Source organism: Mus caroli, unplaced genomic scaffold, assembly GCF_978045245.1.
Source record: "Mus caroli unplaced genomic scaffold, Mus_caroli_1 scaffold_9, whole genome shotgun sequence".
In the NCBI taxonomy this organism is placed as follows: domain Eukaryota; kingdom Metazoa; phylum Chordata; class Mammalia; order Rodentia; family Muridae; genus Mus; species Mus caroli.
In genome coordinates, this window is record NW_028227264.1 from 47,981,144 (window position 1) to 48,000,030 (window position 18,887).

Consider the following 18,887-nt stretch of genomic DNA (forward strand, 5'->3'; position numbering starts at 1 on the left):
GAAGCCTTTGCCTACCTAAAGAGATCTGCTGATCCCTCAACACGGGAACAGCCCAATAACTGGCTTGGACATAAAAAAGGTCTCTAGCCAAAACTTCAACTAAAATTAGTCAATGAATATTGTTTATAAAATCCTTAAGATTCTTCATGTTATCCTTCATTTGACATAGACAAACACTTACTACAATTGGTTATTAATAAAAATAACTCATAAAAAAGAAAGATGTCTTCCACTTGCTTAAATAAAGATCAAAATTTCATGCTTAACTGATCTGTGCACTGTGCAAAATCCATACGAATATCTTAATAGTACCAAAATTATGGTTGTGAGAATCATATATTACAAAATATATAGCTTTGGTAAGATTCATCCTCAGAGATGCTGAATTGATCTGCTTGGTCCCCTTTTTCCTGACGCTGCCCAAAACAGCTTCAGTGATTGCTGCTGATTCCAGATCATCTTGCCTCATCTAACCTTTCAGAGTGATATTGTCAACACTTCAGTCAAGCCCTGAGCCTTCTAAACATACAGAGACTGGATAACATATGCAAAAGCTTCTTAAGTATAAACAATTTTCTAATTTTCCTACCCCTCCCCACCCTTCAAAATAATTTCTTATTGCCCCCAATCAACAGGAAGAAGCTATGGAGAGTCAACAGCTCGACATCTTGGGTTTGGGTGCCTGGTTATGTTTATTTCACAAACTATAGATAGCCGTTTCAAGGAATCATTTGGAAATGGTCATAAATTTGAACAGAGAGAAAATAAATGAGATGGAATACTAAACTTATTCTTAAACAGAACATTGTGCAGCCATAGTCTTACACTGGTAAAAATCTTTGTAATTGATATAAAATTGAAATTTTTATTTCTCATATTGGTACAGGAATTATATATTGATATAAAATTAAGGCTTTCATTGGTATAAATCTATATATTGATACAAAATTTGAAATTAATATTGTTACTCTTAGATAGGCATTGTGCCTATACAACTCATTTAAGAACAAGATGATTAGCCGGGCATGGTGGCATTCGCCTTTAATCCCAGCACTTGGGAGGCAGAGACAGGCTGATTTCTGAGTTCGAGGCTAGCCTGTTCTACAGAGTGAGTCCCAGGACAGCCAGGACTATACAGAGAAACCCTGTCTCAAAAAACAAGACAAAACAAAACAAAACAAAACAAAAAAAAGAACAAGATGATTAAATAACACAAGTGGCCACTGGCCACTTCCCTGACTGAGTTTGGGGTGGCAGTGGAAGGTTTAGGAGTACCCAGCCTTTGATGTAGTAAAGACATTTTAAAATTAACTGTGGTGTGTGTGTGTGTGTATGTGTGTGTGTGTGTGTGTGATTCACAGATCTGATATAGCTTCAGGGCATGTGCATGATTGTGACTCCCCAATAGCTCAAATTGGTATAGCCAAAATCTTGCCTCAACAATGTACCTGGAGACCTGGCTCTATTATCTTGTATTTTGCAACTTTTGACACATGCTTATATTTAAAACGTGACTAGGAATATCTTTCAGAATGCATAACATTTGTCAGTAAGACAGACATCACAGTATTCCATTAAGGAATTTTCTCCGAGTGTGTCATCTAAGTTTTATAACTTTTGTATGTTCACAAAAGATATAAAAACTGAATAATACAGTGTGGAGGCAACTAACAATAACTCATTTACCAAAATGAGTAAACTAACAGAGAAAAACAAACTGTTCTCTGATTCTGTCAAGGAATTGTGGCTTGAGTGCTTTCCCTATTTTTGAATTTCTTGTGATAGTTTAAAAAACTGCTTATTTTGCCACTTTCTCTGGATGTTAAGGAAATATTTCCTGATGAAGAAAAATGTAGTAGACTTGCTTAGACTTGTGAAAATAAATAAATAGTTTCTAAAAATTGCATTAAATAACCATTTTTCTTTTAAAATCAACAATCATGAAGTACTATGCACACGAAAATTTCCTTCAGATGAAAATAATTGAAATTCTAATAATGCAGAATGTAGCTTAAATTATGTTTGGTAGATGGGGACACTAAATGATGGGGAATGTTTTATTAATATTCGTATTGATTTTAAAAGAAATAGCATTGATCATTTTCTACATTATAAATACAATCTTATATGATATTGCAATTATCTTTTATTATTTTTAGTAGAATTAAACAACTGTAAGTACAAGGCAGAAAATATTCATTTATCATTTTAGTTATACATATAATAACAAATGTTACAGCCATCATGCCACTATTCAATGACAGATGGCACATGATATACATTATAAGCCTCATTATATACCTTCACATTGCATGAAATATACTATATTAAAAAGGCTTTTGCTCATATTAAAGCTACTTCTAAATTTTCTCTGTCAGAGTAAACAACTTATTAGGTAGCATGTTTGATGACAGCAATTAGACTCACATTTTTTCCAGAATGCTGACATCCTCCAAAGCTAAAATACAAAGCATCAAACAAAAGCACCAAATATAAAGAAAGGATAGAAAGTCTGCATTGTAAGTTTTCATTAAAGTTTTTTTTTCTATTTTGCCAGCTGTCAGAACCACAATAGGCTACATTGTGATCTTCAATGCAGTTGATCATCCAATAGGCTAAACTGTTCTATGATATCTGAAAAAATCATCTAAGTTGACTTTATCTGGAATATAAAATAAAAGAGGAAACTTTTTACTAATACAACCAAATTGTGAAGAGTAATAACAGGGACAATTTTAATCTGTGCTGCATTCGACATAGTGATATAGGCAACAGGGCAAAAAGATTCCTAGGATTTGGCCTGTGTCATTCAGGATCTCTAGTACTCATCTCTCATCTAGTATTACTCCAATAGTTAAATGAGGTGCAGTTGATGTGTCTCCTCAATTTCAATACACTTCATTAGCATGGCTTAGGAGTTAACCAAGAACCAGCCTCTATCAGGGTCTTTTTGAGTGATTCTCCTTTAATATCAGTGTGGTCGTCACAGTTTATATAATTTTCTCAGGATAATCAGCTTCATTTCAGGTATTCACACATTACAGCTTCATTGTATTTACATATACATCTACTTCCTAGTGCTCCCTCTGGCTCTTCTTTCCCTCTTGACCCTTCTGTTGCATATTCTTCTATATTGTATTCTTTATACTATACTTTAACTTTCCAAGAAGCTGCCACGATTTAATTGAGTAATCACTTCTGGTTGAGTGTACAAGTTTTTCCAGACAAGGTTCTTTACAGGTCTTTTTCCACTGTTGATTACGTTGGCTATGGAGAAATGAGGGACACCCTTTTTTGTTTTTCTGTTTCTGTGATTAGACATGCTGACCAATAGGTTAAGAACACTTACTGCTCTTATATAGCACCTTATTTCAGTATCCAGAAAGTAAGCCAGGTATCTCATAAGTGCCTGTAACTCTAGTTAAGATGCCACCTGGCTTCTGAAAGCACCTGTACACACTTGCTACTCATAAACACACTAAAGCATGAGTGCACACACACACTAATAAATTAATTTTTAAGAATATTATAGTAAAACCAAAACTACTTAATAGAAGGGACAATTTATCTAACTTACACTTTCATACCAACATTCATGATTGAGGAAAGTAGGAGAGAAGCCTAAAGAAGGAGCTTGAATCAGACATTATGAAAGAACACTGATTTTTAACTTGCTGACATTTCCTGACATGGCTAGCCTTCTTATACAGTCCAGTATCACCTGCCCAGGTAATAGCAGTAGACTAGTACAGCCTACATCAATTAACAATCAAGACAATCACACCCAAACATGCCCACAGTCCAATTTGATATATATGATCCCTCAAACATGACCCAACCCTCAAGTGCCTATAGCTTTGTTGAGTTGAAAATTAAAGCTAAGAACAATAGGTTAGGAAAGTGGACTAGTAACATAGAACCTGTATAGTTTCCCTTGGCCATTGATCAGCTTTAGAGAGGCCTCGCTTTGCAAAGGAACTAAATGTGCACCAATATCTCTTACATGTAACTGGCATCTCCTACTTCCCAAATGTATTTATTGTATGTTCATCTCAAATTTCAATGCACTCTATATAACTTGTATTAGCTCACATCTCTAGAAATTTGCTCCCTATTTTTCATGTATTTTTATTCTGACCTATATCACTCACTGAAATTCTATTTTTTAAAATTAGAATATAAAGAACCATATATCTTTTCCCTGATATTTTATATCTCTAAACCAATTATGCTCTATTTTACATACTAAATGTGTTTTATTTACAAAACTCCATTTTAATATTTCTTTAAAAAGATGGGAAATAACCTTCCTCTCTGTCTGAAGCACCACACAGGCTAATAAATTTTATTTAGTGTTCAGTAAATACTCTGTGCACACATCAATGTAATTATACCATAATACTTATTGAATGCCTTAGATCGTTGAGACAAGATTGTAACAGCTGGGATCTGCATTAGTGAACAGTGAAAGAGGGAAAATCACTAATATGTTAGAATTTGAATTATATCAGTGGAAAAAAACAAGAAGCGAATTCCATCATATGGAAAAAAAATAAGGGAGTTACACCGTGTGTGTGTGTATGTGTGTGTGTGTGTGTGTGTGTGTGTGTGTGCACATGCACATATGGAGGCAGTTGTGTTTGTGTTAGGAGAAAAGGAAGTTATTTTTATGAAGAAAATGCACAGAAGAAAAGATATACTACAAACTTTATAGTTACTCTTTTTCATGGAAAAATTGGAGGGGTCCTAATGAATAAATCCTAAGTTAAAATAATTAGCAGTGGGATTTCCTGATCTCTAATGAAGAACTCCTTGTAAAGGGAATGGCCCAGTGCCATTCCCCACTGGTGAAAGTATGCCTGCTATGTCCAGGAAACAAAAGGGATGTCATAATAGATGAGGGAAAAAAGTTACATCAAGGCTGAGGGCAGAGATATCAGGGTAGGAAGTAGACTCTACTAGGGCCTTAGAGTCAGTAGTAAGGGTTTTAGGGTTTTCCAGTGGAGCACCATGATTCTTCTATTTTAGGAAAATCATTTTGGATTTTGTGTCACTAAAAAGAAATGGCAGTCCACCAGAATCTTCCTAGGTTGCTTCTGTCAAAATGGAAGTCAGAGATGTTAGTGTTATTCCTTGAAGTATCGGAGTAAAGGGCATGAGAAATGCTTCAATTCTGGTTATTATCTGAAGATGAAAGTCACAGATTGGGTGACAGATATTGTGTTGATGATAAGGAAAAGAGATAATTTACCAAAAATAAATCCCTTATTTTAAAGGCCTTTTTGACTGAGAGGATGATGCCAGAGCCAATTATTAATTCAAAGTTAAATTTTAAGAGGCCAAAAGACAAAAATGACTTGGGATTGAGGGCCCATATAGGAATAGAAGGGTAGAATTAAGGTATGAATTTCAGATTTTTCAGACTATGGAGAAGATTTTAAATTGTAAGGATTATATAAAAATACCAAGAAAATAATAACAATAACAGCAACAAAGATTATAGGAAAAGATATGAAGAAATCTAAGAACTGGGAGTTGGGGAGTTTTCTAAATGGAGGGAGGAGATTCACAAAAATCTCAATAGTGACCAAGAAAGAACAGATGTGACTGAAAGGAACTGGAGGTTAATGGGGCACATAAGCTGAGAGAGCATAGTTCTTGGAAGAGAGAGTGGAGGATACAGAAAGTTCAATATGCAGATGGTACTAAGTAAGGTTAGTGATTTCAGGGCAGGGATAGTAGGACAGTAGGGCTATTGTTGGGAAAGTAATTATGAAATAATATCCAGAATGAGAAATATAAACACATGAAACCAAGGGTGGAATTATAGAAAGATAGAAAACCGATCACAATTAGACACCAACAGTCCAAATAACTTAATTGAAAATTAGGGTAAAAAGCTAAACAGAATTCTCAACAGAGGAATCTCAAAAGACCAAGAAGCACTTAAATCAATGTTCAATGTCCTTCATCATCAGGTAAATCCAAATCAAACTACCCTGAGATTTCATCTTACACCCATCAGAATGGCTTAGATTAAAAAACTCACGTGATAGCATATGCTGGTGACGATGTGGAGCAAAGGGAACACTCCTTCACTGGTGTTGGGAGAGCAAACTTGTACAACTACTTTGAAAATCAATTTGGCAGTTTCTGTTGTAGAAAATATTCAAGCCCAATCCAGGATTTCTACCCTGCCTTTGATTATTCAGTTCCCAGACAAAAGACTCACATGACCTTAGTATTTATAATAAGCCTTTATCAGCACTAATGTACAGCTATACATACTCTATGTTATTAAATTTTATTTTCTATTGATCGTTCCAAGTTATTACTTACTAAGTTTCATCTGGGCTGCTCTTAACTCCAACTGGTCAACCCTCAGGGCCATGTTTTCTTGAGTCCTAACCCATGTCATTCTTCTTCTCACTCTACCTTCTCTCTTCCCTAGGGGACTCTTCTGACTCCAAGGCCTGGAACACTAATATCTGCCTATTTCAATTCTGCCAAGCTTGTCTGGAGGAAAAACCAACCAACAAACCAAACAAACAAAAGGAATCCATAAAATCTTTTACAAAAATCATGAGTTAATGTGGTTTCTACTAAAAATCATGGACATCTGAAGATTCACTTGCATTTGTAAACAATTACTACGTTTACTAAGGGCAAATCTTTATCAAAATATCTATGTGGATCCACTTTTGTATAAATAAATAAAACTGAAGTGATAAAAAAGGAAAACTAGTCACAACATTTGTTTTTAATCTTAACTTTTATTCCCTAATGATGACAAAATATTCAGTTAATATACTCTCTCTCTCTCTCTCTCTCTCTCTCTCTCTCTCTCTCTCTCTCCATTAAAAGAATGCAACACTCCCTTCTAATAGTAATATTTTGTTTAAGGGATTGGTGAATATGTGATAATACCTTTTTAAATGTATTTTTACATCCATGTGTTTTTATTCATTTACTCTTAAAATGATGACTTCAATCTGCATTTTACTGATGAAGAAAATGAAGCATAAGAAAGATAAGCACCAACAGCCATACACTAGAAAATTGCAGGGACTGTGATACAGACCTGTTAGATTTGTCTTCACAATTGCTCTTAACTACTATTTTATTTTTCATCTCAAGAAATATGATTCATATGTTGCCTGAGGCATATGAGAAATTCCACAGATGTTCACTGAATTTGACTGTAGGACATCAGCATGATTTTCATTCTCAAATCTAGACATAATCTTTCATCAAGGATTTCACAGACAGCTCCTAAAAGCATCCATGGAGCTCCTCGAGAGGCGTTTTCAGGTAGAGAAGATAAGAATGCCAAGGGGTGCAATCTGGGCCACTTACAGATAGAGTGGTCACAGCTGTTCATACCCCAGTTGACTACCTCTCCTTTTAAGAGCAAAACCCAAATGCATCTGAAGCAGTCCAAATGTACAACCAGGTAGTTAACATCCATTTCCTTGTTGAAATGTCCCATATGCTAGAATCTGATTAGTTCTCTTGGCACCAACATGCATACTAATCTAGACTGGTTGCTTTCTGGCTGTGGTATTCTGTAATAAAGTGAAACAGAGAGTCAAACAAAATGAAATGTCAGCTCAGTGCCAACATGATTCTGATCCTCCAATTTCATTCAGAATTCAGCTTTCAACTAGAGCCCTAGAGTGGCTTCTGAGAGACCTTCAGTAATAAACTGGTAATATTCTTGAGCTTCTTCTACCTGACTCTTCAGTGTGGTTCTGTGCACTACCTCACAGTTGTTTTTGTTAAACAAGGTGAAACTTACCATCATTCATTTTTAAAGAAAAGGTTATTAGCATGCTAGATTTTAAAAGTAAAAAAATTTACATTATATATTTATAGAGTATGGCTATACATGTCACAAGGACATTTTATGTAGTGAAATACTTTTGTTTGTGACTTCATAGTCACAATTGGATTTAAGGCCTACTCTATGAGGTGGAATTTACACCTGATAATCCTAAATTGACCAAAATCCTAACACTATATTGGTTATGGTCCTTAGGGAAAAAAAATCTACTACCACTATTTTGCTGAAGGAACATAGCGATAAAATAAAATAAAATAAAATGCTAATCTTATATATCAGTGCCTTGAACATTTCTCTTTATTTATTAATGTTTAAAAGTCAATTCGAAAAGAAATTTAACACTTTGAAATCATGTAATATACATGTAGCTACCATTAAATAATCAATTCTCTACTTATGACATCGAAAATTTATTTATTTATTTATTTATTTATTTATATTAAAGTTTATATCCTCTGGATAAGCTCAAGACTTATGGGCTATCCTAGTAGGAATATGGAAACACTTGTTACTGAGAATGACTTGAATTGTGTGCACCTGGCCCAAGAGGTTTCAGTAGAGAATTTCAATATGTGGCCCAAACACTGTTTGTTTTTTGTTTTGTTTGTTTGTTTTTTGTGGTATTTTGCTGAAGAATGTGGCTACTTCTTGCCTTTGTCTAAAGAGTCTGCCTGAGGCTACAGTGAAGAGACTCAGATTAATTGAGAGTAAGGAAGTCTCATAAATGCCCATCATAGAATTTGTTCTCTAGTTAAATCTCATAAAGAGCATTTTAAACAAGCATAGAAAGCTGGGAAAGGACTGGGCTGGGCGTTGGAAGCCCATGCTTTTAATCCCAGCACTTGGGAGGCAAAGGCAGGGGGATTTCTGAGTTTGAGGCCAGCCTGGTCTACAAAGTGAGTTCCAGGACAGCCAGGGCTACACAGAGAAACCCTGTCTCAAAAAATAAAGCAAACAAAAAAACAAAACAAAAAACAAAAACAAAAAAAAAAAAAAAGAAAGCTGTGAAAATATAAAAACCATGGTTTGAGCATTAAAAGGGCATCAGGAAGTGATATGGGGCTGAATCCTGTATTCAAGGATATTAAATTGAATTAAGAGAGTAGTGATCTGGGGACAAGATCCCACCCAGCTAAATGAAGGTACAGGTATGGTAGTACAAGCCTTTAATCCCAGGAAACAAAGAAAAGCAGATCTCTGAGTTCAAAGCCAGCCAAGAACGGAGCAAAGGTCTAGATGAAGAAAACCTTAAATCCAGGCTTGGGGAACCACACATTTAATCTCAGTGCTTAGGAGATGGGCATGGATATCTCAGAGTTCAATGTCACTCTATGTAGCAAGTTCCAAGACAGCCTGTTGGAGTTCATCAAAAGACCCTTACTCACAAGGACCACAGATACTGCTGCCATCGATGCAAGATGCATGAAGATTTTTATTGATACAACATGTTGGGGACTCCCCTCTCAGCACGCAGGCCAGAGGAGAGACCCAGAACAAAGAAAGAACACAGTTTTTATACCTTTGTAAGGGGCAGATTTGAGCAACAGGGTTTTCATTGGTGTAGCAAGTAACCCTTTTAGGCATTAGTTGGTTTGTATAGTGACTAAGTAACCTTTTGGAATAGTGACTCATTTTGCTTGCCCCTACGGTGGGTTATTATAATTTGTTCAGCAAAGTAATAGTACATTTTGAACTTATGGATCAGCTATTAATGTCACAGCTATTAACATCAGGGGAATTCCCACAACAAGGTCAGGGTAGTTTGTGGTCTTTTTCAGAATTCAATGTGGGGTGGGGGCAGGAGAATTGCTAATCTTGTTATGGTTAAAAAAAAAAAAAGAATAGGAATTGACACTGTAAATGGCAGCAAAAACAAGTAAACACAGAGATAATAGAAAAAACTTTTAAAAATGCATATTCCATCCACTGAATTCCTCCTAACTTCCTACCATTATACATACCCTTAACCCCAGGTGCTGCAAGGTTAAACCACACTCACTATTTTGAAATCATGATGCACTTGTTTTCAATTCTCTGTCCTCTGGCACTGTTTATTCTCCCATAACTATTGCAAGTTCCATGAATTCTCACAAATACCATTTCTTCTGTGCAATCACCTTCATTCTCTGCTCTACAATTTGTTCCTTATGCTGTGTTGTGAGCACAGAGGATATGAAATTGGGTTTGGCTATTTAGAATGAAGTGATGACCTTTGGAAGAACAATTTTATTGTGGTATTGCGGGCAGAAGCCAAAAAATAAAGGATTAAAAACAGGAGTGGGTGGTAGTTAGACAGAAAATCTGTGTTCAGAGTTAGCTGCTGAAGGCAGATGAAAGATGAGATAGTGACTTTAAGAGAACACAACCAGAGCATGAGGTAAAGAATTAAAGGTGAAGTATATGTTGGAAAAATTTATCAGCTGAAAGAAAATATTTAAGATATGAAATAGTGGATGTAATTGTGTGGCAGAGACAGTTAAAGAAGAGTGATAAATATAACTAAAAGGAGAGAGAAATTTTCTCTAAGACTGAAAGGGAAAAATAAGATGTTAGTACAGAAAAATTTGTTTAGATGGAAAATCGAAGATACTTTATATTGATTGTCTTCTGTAACTAAGTTGTGATTATTTTGTTGAATGATCATATGAATTAAGTAAAAGAACATAAAATATTGGAATTAATAATAATGGGAAACTATATGACTAGAAAATTAGAAAACCAAAGCCCTCATATGACTAAACTGAAAAAAAAATATAAAATCCCTGAAGCTAAGTAGCAAAGTTATAAATATTAACATTTTCATTTTATATAATAGAAATTATTTGTAAAATTCCAGAATTAACAAGGACTTATATAAGTCAGGAATTGATATAATTACCACAGAACTTATTTAAGCTGTTTCCAACAGTAAGCACAGAGACATTTTAATTGTGTAACAGATACATCTATGAACCTTAATCTGTCTCAGACTCAGGATTTTGGTGTTTTCACATCAGTAAATAGTTTCAAAATAAGTCAACATATTCAGGTCAGCAATGATCCAGAAAACAATTTTTAATGGTATATACTATGAACACGAGTTTACAAATTTACAAATTTAGATTCATAAAAAAGTGACCACAGTCTGGAAGACCCGACAAGCAGCTGAAAGATTCAGATGCAGAAATTTGCACCCAACCAATGGACAGAAGCTACTGACTCCTGTGATTGAAGTAGGGAAAGGCTGAAAGAAGCTGAGGAAGAGGGTGACCCTGTAGGAGGAACAACAGACTCAATTAATCTGGACCCCCGAAACATCTCAAACACTGGCCAACCAAACAGGCAGCATACACCAGGTGGTATGAGGCCCCCAAAACATATACAGCAGAGGACTGAAGTGTCTTTGTTCAGAGATGATTCACCTAACCCTCAAGAGACTGGAGGACCCAGGGAGTCTAGAGGTCAGGTGGGGTGAGAACATCCTCATGGAGACAGGGGGGCTGGGGAGGAGGTATGGGATGTGGACCAGAAGAGTGTGGACAGGGTAGAGGATGGGGAAGAAAATCTGGAGTGTAAGGGAAACAAAGAAAGAAAGAAAGAGAGAGAGAGAGAAAGAGAGAGAGAAAGAGAGAAACTCTTTTATTTCCTCTTTTTTAAATTAGACATTTTCTTCATTTACATTTCAAATGTTATCCCAAAAGTCCCCTATACCCTCCACTCGCCCTGATCCCAAACCCACTCACTCCCGCTTCCTGGCCCTGGCATTTCCCTGTACTGGGGCATATGATCTTTGCAAAACCAAGGGCCTCTCCTCCCATTGATGGCCGACTAGGCCATTCTCTACTACATATGCAACTAGAGATCTCTTATTAAATCTAAGGTGATAGCATTACAGTTAGAATCTTAATTTGCTTTAAAAAACTAGAATGTAGTAACAAAGAAAACTTTTTAAACACTTAAGGTTACCTTTCATGATTAAAATACTTAAGGACAGACAACAGTATGGTTTAAAACTCAAATGCATATAAAACTGAAAATAATTCAGATGACTTACAAAAACAGTTTACAACTTACAGTGCCATAAATATTTTTGTTACTTTAACCAACTATAAAATGCCTCAAGTTAATCATATCATTTATCTTTCTCAAAATATCACAATCAAGCAGTTGGCTAAAATACAGTAAAGTGTTTAAGAGCCTAGGTAGCTGTTTGAATACTCAGTCTACCACTTACTACCTAAGTGATCTTGGAAATATGATTTCAACATCCACACCAGCTATTGCTTTTGTGAAATAGAGGGAAAAAATACACATCAATAGCAGAAGGGTTTTTGTGAGATTAAACAGCCTGTTGTATAAAAAAATCAATAGGACAGGCAGTATAAAGTGCAATTTTAGGAAATGTTGCCCATTCATTTCAATGTTCAACTAACAATTTTATGTTTGCAGGTTTTTCCAATGACTGGATTAAAGTTTAAAAATTCAATTGCAATATTAAGAAGTACTTAATAATTTTTGAAACAGTTTAAAAATATTACTAATATTTTATATATCCACATAACATTTCTTGGCATAGTAAGTGAGCATACCTATAATACATTGCTAAAACTTATGAAATTGAATAGAAAATGATATGTTTAATATTAAAACATTACAGAAAAATAATTTTTGATTGTTTCAAAAGTATCATGTCTTTATGATCTGTATTTATAAAGATGTGTTGATATTTGCAACTTGTAGATGCAAGTATAATGTACATATCATTATAAATAACAATATCTTCATTCAAATGTTTATTGATAAAATGCTAATGTGGAAGATTGCAATCAGTTACTGAAATTCTGTGTGAAATTCTTCATCCATAAACGGGATCCCATTGTTCCCCTTCACCTTCATTATTCATTAATTTATTTTTATTTCCTTTCTCATATGAATACACAGTGTTTCAGGAGTTAGTCAGATTTTCCCTACCCAAGGGATATTTTGGTTCAAAATTCTCCTTTTTATTACCAATTTTGTTATTCAGATGTGCCTCAATAAAACCTGATAAAAAGTTTTTACTAAAAAGGAATTTAAAATGAGCAAATAAATAGCTCTTGGTTTTACCTTACAGATTACTGAATCATAAAAATACTATGGAAACAGTAATATTTAGTGAAACAATTTTCACATGTAAATATGTTTTAAATTACTCCATATTAATGAATGAGTTTAAAATGGTATTTCTGAGACTGAAGGCTGTAGCTCAAAAGTACAGGCATTGCTTGGAATGTAAATGACACCATATTCCATCCTTGTCACAAAAATAAAAAAAAAAACATTTCCTGATCTTTGTAAGAGGAAGAATGCTCCCAATGGAAGGACGATTACATAATATTTTAAATAAGAGTTCATCATATCTATCTATCCTTTGTCCCAGCTAACCTTGAAGTACATATCCTTCTGGGTGGAGGACTTATTTCAAAATATCTCCTGTCTCATATGCAAATATGTCAAACTTGACATTGAAAAGAAGAGTCAAGAGCACTGAACCAGATGTTTTCTGAAAATTGAATGCTCATGGCCATATTGATGACAGGAGGGGGTACCCTTTACTCGCCTGCTACAGGATAACAAACTGGGGGTGACAGAGTGAGGATCCTGCTCCCCCTTTTCCTCTCTCCCCTTCTAAGTGGAATTGAAGCATCCATACTTTGCCCTTCCTTCTTATTAATGCTCATATAGTCTGTGAGTTGTATCATGGGTATTGCCAGCTTTGGGGCTAATATCAACTTGAGTAAATACCATGTATGTCTATCAGGAGCCATAATGGGACAAACTAGTAACTAGCAGGTGCTCATTCTGAGATGGCCTGCTTCAGATTATTATATAATCTGCAACAGGTTCACCCTTATTAAGCAAGGCTGTAAGGGATTCATTTTAGGAAATATTCCTGCTATTAATATGCTTTTCCTATTATTATTAAACATATATAACAATCACTAATTAATAGTACATCCTTATGGAGCAGATCTCTGCACATCTGTGGAAATGTACTGTCTTATAGTGATTCTATGTAGATTCTTAATGATGAGCCTACAAAAATTCCTAAAATTATATCTGTGATTACTAAGTTCTTTTATACTGGTACTGCTATTAGGCCCCTTTCTGATAGTCAAAATTGCAATGAGAATTCTGCCAGTCTCCCAAGTGTCACCAGTTAATTGCTCTTAGATCGTAACCAGACTTTCTCCTATGCAGAGCATATTCCAAGAGGCTGTAACACAATTAACCAAAGATAATAAAAAGGAAACTAATGATTTATTATATATCACAATCAAGCAGTTGACTAAAATACAGTAAAGTGTTTAAGAGCCTAGGTAGCTGTTTGAATACTCAGTCTACCACTTACCACCTAAGTGATCTTGGAAATATGATTTCAACATCCACACCAGCTATTGCTTTTGTGAAATAGAGGGGAAAAAATACACATCAATAGCAGAAGGGTTTTTGTGAGACTAAACAGACTGTTGTATTAAAAAACATTTTATCTTCTGCTAATACAGAAGATAAAATATTGACTGAACTTATCTATACAAAACTTCATTAATAACTTAGTTTTGATTTTAAGCCTTCAGTGAACCAGTGCAGCTGAGACAGGTGATGGATATTTAGTTAGATAATTACTCCTAATGGATATGCATGTAAACATTCTATGTTATAAACTTCCATTTCAATTTATAATTTGATTTTTTGTATGAACTTGTGATGAACATTTTAACATGTGATCATGTATTCTGAAAGATGTATAAGTATTGAGGACAAAGAGAAGAGAGTAGAATTTTTTCCTTTTCCCTGCCTAAGAGATTTTTTTCCTTTAGAAGAATTTTTCCCTTATTAGAATTTTTTTCCCCTTTCCTCACTTAGGATCTTTCTGCTTTTCCCCTTAGATAGCTTTCATAGGAAACTTTTTACAACATAGTAATAAACTCTATAATCACTTCTCTAAGTGTCCCTTTTGATTCCTATAACTTCTGACTAACAGGTTGAAAGTTAGAGCTGGGAAATTCCTGCTGAGATAGTACAAAGGCTATTTACCTAATTCTTTGTGATTTGAGGAGGAGGTGCTAAGTGCCAGAAACTGCAGTTTCTGGCCAAAGAGGATCACAGAAACCAGATCAGCTACAGTAGCATAGTAACTTAGACTTAGATAAGTAAACTTTTTATTATACAACAACCCTAAATATTTCATAAGACATATTTACCCCAGAATCTCTTCTTTTTTTATTTTTATTAGGTATTTTCCTCATTTATGTTTCCAATGATATCCCAAAAGTCCCCCATACCCTCCCCCCCACTCCCCTACCCACCCACTCCCACTTCTTGGCCCTGGTGCCTGTCCTGAGGCATATAAAGTTTGCATGACCAAGGGGCCGCTTTCCACTGATGGCTGACTAGGCCATCTTCTGATACATGTGCAGCTAGAGACACGAGCTCAGGGGGTACTGGTTAGTTCATATTGTTGTTCCACATATAGGGTTGCAGATCCCTTTAGCTCCTTGGGTACTTTCTCTAGCTCCTCCATTGGGGCCCTGTGATCCATCCAATAGCTGACTGTGAGCATCCAGTTCTGTGTTTGCTAGGCCCAGGCATAGTCTCACAAGAGACAGCTATCTAAGGGTCCTTTCTGCAAAATCTTGCTAGTGTATGCAATGGTGTCAGCGTTGGGAGGCTGGTTATGGGATGGATCCCTGGATATGGCAGTCTCTAGATGGTCCATCCTTTCATCACAGTTCCAAACTTTGTAACTCCTTCAATGGGTGTTTTGTTCCCAATTCTAAGAAGAGGCAAAGTGTCCATACTTTGGTCTTCATTCTTCTTGAGTTTCATGTGTTTCACAAATTGTATCTTATATCCTGAATCTCTTAAGATCAAGTCTTATCCTCCTCCAAAGCTCTTCCCCCTCAGCTGCCTCAAGAACCAACAAGAAAGAAGAACACCCCATTCAGGCTGTCCCCCAGCATATGTCCTTTTGGGTCTGGGTTGCCTCACTCAGGATATATTTTATAATAGATTAGATGACTAGGAATTGGATAGTTAGGCTTGCTAAAGGATATTTTTAAATTTTTATTGAAAATGTATTTAATACTGTATATTCTCATGTTTTCTTCTTCTCTGTTCCTTCCAAATCCTTTCTACCTCCCTACCCACCCACCTTTATATTTTTTTTCACTCATACAAACACACACACACACAGACAGAGAGAGAGACTGACAGACAGACAGACTGACAGAGACAGAAAGAGACAGAGAGAGTTAGAGACAGAGACACAGAGAGAGTGAGAGACAGAGTGAGAGATAGACAGAGACAGAGAGAATCTCCAAAAATCCACAAAGCCAGAAATCAAAAATCAAAAGACCAATAAGAAAAAAACTGTCCAAAGCAAAGTGAGACAAATAGTCTGTAAAAATAAATTGAGCCCATGCTGTGTTGGACAATTACTCCTGGACATGGGCCATATACTAAGGTGTGGCTAATATACCTACTGAGAATCCACTGTAGAAGTTATTTTTCCCTTTGCCAGCAGGTACCACTTAGTTAAGGTGGGATCCCCTGTCTACTTACTCTTCTCACTTGTGAGTTCCCTTAATTGATTCCAAATATATCTCAATAACAACAAGCTTGTACTTGTAAGCATTTTAACTGGTAAAGAAAATGAAAAATTTGCCTGAATCGGCTCCAGAAGTATTAACAAATGTCTTTTTTATGTAAAAGAGTAGGGGAATTAAGGACGATTCCAAAGACCTAAACACTGGGACAGATTTCAGAAGCATCCGCAAACCTGTATTCATCTCTCAGGCACCAATTGCTTCCTCTTTTTTCACTGAATCACTGTTGTTCCTGCATAGCAATCTACTCTTTTTGTGTGTCTGATTGCTCTACTTTCTGCCTCCATCAGAACATTCTTATTGAACCTTTCCATTTTATACATTTGCAGTTTACCTACAGACACAGCTTAGTCTCTTTTGCTAGATAAGAAATAGATACATAGGCTGGCTGTTCTTAAGAGTCTCAATTCAGAAGTATCTGTCCAAATTCAGACAAAGAGGAGGCCCCAACAACAGCCCCTCATGAAAGAAGCTGTGCCTTTTCGTAGTGACAGTTCCTTTGAAAGGTGGTATGAGCAGGCAAACATGAGCTGACACGATGTTCAGGACTCCCTGGCAAGATTTAAGTTACTTCTTGCTCTTTCCTGAGTTTATCTTTGATTTCATTTAGCTTCTAGAGCCATAAAGCTCCTTTTAATTCTCTAAAATTTAATCTGTGTCAAGCAGATTCTGAGTGGGAAAACTTTCAATACTTAACTCAGTATGTTTAGTAAGAACGAGTACCCTTTCTATCTACAGGTACAATTGCCCTTGTAAACATAGTCATGTACCTGGAACCAAGCATTTTCTGCACTATAATATCTTTGCCCTGGTGCTTTTATAATAACATTTAAAGATTGCTTATAGAAGAAATGAAACTTGAACCTTGGTCTTTCAGAATTACGTAAGTCAATTGTTGTGTCTAGTTAACAAATTATAGCTGTATGAAAACTCTCAGCAGTCACAATTGTGTAACTTTAAAATCAAATTCTGCATTAAATTCTTAGCTTTGTTCATTTTTTAAATATATTCTCACATTGTGGCACTAGGTGACCTGATACCTACTGAGATCTAGTATTTCAGGTGTGCACCTATCACTACGTTCAAATTTTTATGACTATATTTTCTGTTTTGTTTGTATTGTTTGAGGTAATTTCTTACTCGTAGATTGGGCTGTGCTAGAACACAGTATGTAGATAAGGCTGGCTACAAATATACAGATATTCACCTCCCTTTGCCTGCTTAGTGCTGCAACTTAAGATGTCCATTACAGTAGCCAGCACTGACCCTCCAGTTTAATATAAATAACTCATTTTTTTGTGACCAAAGTGCCTGAAATAACCTATTAAAGGATGAAAGGTTTATTTTGACTCCAGTTTTCAGAGGGTTCATCTATAGTATGTTTTTTTGGTCACTGTGACAGAATTCTTGACATCAATGAACAAACTAACACACAAGCCTTAAGAGGAAAAATGTTAACTTTGACTCAAGGATTTAGAGAATTAGGTCCATGATAGTTTGATATTAGCAGCCAAAGCAGGATCTTGTGATAATGGGTGTGTAGTAAAGAGACGATTCTTCACCAGACAGAAAACAGAGAAAGGGCATACAGCAAAGGGAGGGCATGATCCAGTGCAAGGTCATGACCCCAGTTATATGCATTCACAAAGTAGATACTACCATCTACAATTCAATATGTCCCAATAGCACCATCATATTTTGAATCCATCAAGGAATTTATCTATTGATTAGATCATATACATCAAAGCTAATCACTTCCCAAAGCACATCAGCTGGCAGCCAACAAGAAGCAGATAGCTTAGATTGGATTTTGCATACTCAAAAGAAACCAGTTTTTTGGCAGTGAGTTTTTGAGCCCATAGTGAAGCAGAACAGCAGCATTTTTACTAAGAGTAAAAGGAGGGAAAGTTGCTCACATCATGGTGGACAGTAAGCACAGAGGAAAGAAGAGTCTTTGTGCTAAGCATCATCTTCATGGTCACACCCCTAGTCACCTACTCTCTCTAGGTCGATGTCACCTCTTAATGTTTACATGAAAATTCTGCAAAAGCACCACCAGATAAGCATTCAGCACAGCAATCATTTCATGTTCAAATCCTGACAACAATGATGGAACCATTTAGCTACCTCTCAATAAAACTATAATCATACAAACATCATTTATGTTATAGTAAACCTATAATACCCACTTCATAAAATTTTTCACAGCATTTAAGATGCTGTATTTCAATTGCTTCTATTATCAGCCTAGATTCCCAAATTAAATTTCTTTAGGAATGTTAAATAACCCCTAATAGGTTTGACTCCTCTGTGAATGAGAATGAAATAGTGAGCCTGATAGCTTTGATAAAAAAGTAATGTGACCATTCTCATTTTCACTACTATAACTTAAAATTTAAAAGCATTTTATTGTGAAT

The 18,887-nt window shown here is 35.6% G+C and overlaps 1 protein-coding gene across 3 annotated transcripts in view; it reads right to left on the reverse strand.

Annotated features, from left to right (window-relative positions):
• The window catches only part of Grik2 (glutamate ionotropic receptor kainate type subunit 2), a 700,738-nt gene that overhangs the window by 525,756 nt on the left and 156,095 nt on the right, over positions 1-18,887 (reverse strand). The gene's annotated exons all lie outside the window — the stretch shown is intronic.